This window comes from Schistocerca nitens, chromosome 5, assembly GCF_023898315.1.
Source record: "Schistocerca nitens isolate TAMUIC-IGC-003100 chromosome 5, iqSchNite1.1, whole genome shotgun sequence".
Lineage (NCBI taxonomy): Eukaryota > Metazoa > Arthropoda > Insecta > Orthoptera > Acrididae > Schistocerca > Schistocerca nitens.
The window spans coordinates 196633988-196635257 of record NC_064618.1 but is presented as its reverse complement, the minus strand read 5'-3'; the positions used below and the strand labels follow the sequence as shown (position 1 = coordinate 196635257).

Sequence of the window (1270 nt, the reverse complement as noted above, 5' to 3'; positions counted from 1 at the left end):
GTGTGCTTAGCCATTGACAAGGGTCATTGGAAGGGGCGACCTAGCACTGAGAAAAGGAATAGTCACAGTGAGCAGTAAACAGACAGAATCAAAAGCTATCCAATTCAGTTACAGAAAACCAACAACATCTTTAGAAAGAGAAAAATAAGATAAGTGCGTGCATAAAATTGCGCACTCGATTAAGTTGTTTCGCAGTTATATCAGTGGTTTTGTATTGTAATGAACCTTAAACATTAATAGCCCACCACAGTCTTGTGACTGATGAATAGTAAACTACATGCCAGATTACGTATTCCGAGCATAAAAACGACAATTTTATGCCAAACTGTTATTAATATAGTGAAAGTAGTGACGGTAGATCGATTTAGACTTAGGCAATTTCGAATAAATGTATTTACATCTATTTGTTTCTGATTTATTGACAGTAAATAGCATAAAGCAGCGTTTACACTGTGCAAGTGCATGAAGTTTTGGCTGATAGGATGTTCGTCAGGAATGGGTGGGCATCCGGCGTTTAGGAGAAAGTTGCATGGTGTGAAATTAGAAATGCCAAAGCTTGGTATTAAAGCTGAATCATGGCAGGATTTATTGTCTGTCTCTGAGGGGTACAGAAATGAAATCCGAAACAGAATGCTAGTTCTGCATGGTTCCCAGGAGAGCTTCTGTAAAGTTTGGAGGGTAGGAGACGAGGTACTGGCAGACGTAAAGCTGTGAGGACGGGCCGTGAGTCGTGCTTGGGTAGCTCAGTTGGTAGAGCACTTGTCCGCGAAAGGCAAAGGTCCCGAGTTCGAGTCTCGGCCCGGCACACAGTTTTAATCTGCCAAGAAGTTTCATATCAGCGCACACTCCGCTGCAGAGTGAAAATCTCATTCTGGAAACATCCCCCAGGCTGTGGCTAAGCCATGTCTCCGCAATATCCTTTCTTTCAGGAGTGCTAGTTCTGCATGGTTCGCAGAAGAGCTTCTGTAAAGTTTGGAGGGTAGGAGACGAGGTACTGGCAGAAGCAAAGCTGTGAGGACGGGGCGTGAGTCGTGCTTGGGTAGCTCAGTTGATAGAGCACTTGCCCGCGATAGGCAAAGGTCCCGAGATCGAGTCTCGGTCCGGCACACAGTTTTAATCTGCCAGGATGTTTCAAATCCGAAACACTTCGTACAAGGTGGTGGTCTTATAACCGGAGAGTAGTGGCAGGTAGGCCTGAACAGTCTGAAAGCTGCCTGAGAAGAGACCGACCGAACTTCAATCAATCGTGCCCCTCAGCCCGCTGCAGGGC

The 1270-nt window shown here is 45.7% G+C and overlaps 1 non-coding gene across 1 annotated transcript; it reads left to right on the top strand.

The window, feature by feature from the left end:
• Positions 1–731: 731 nt before the first annotated feature.
• Trnas-cga (transfer RNA serine (anticodon CGA)) lies at positions 732–806 on the top strand. Its single transcript has one exon. It is a non-coding gene; the product is annotated as a tRNA-Ser (tRNA).
• Positions 807–1270: the final 464 nt, after the last annotated feature.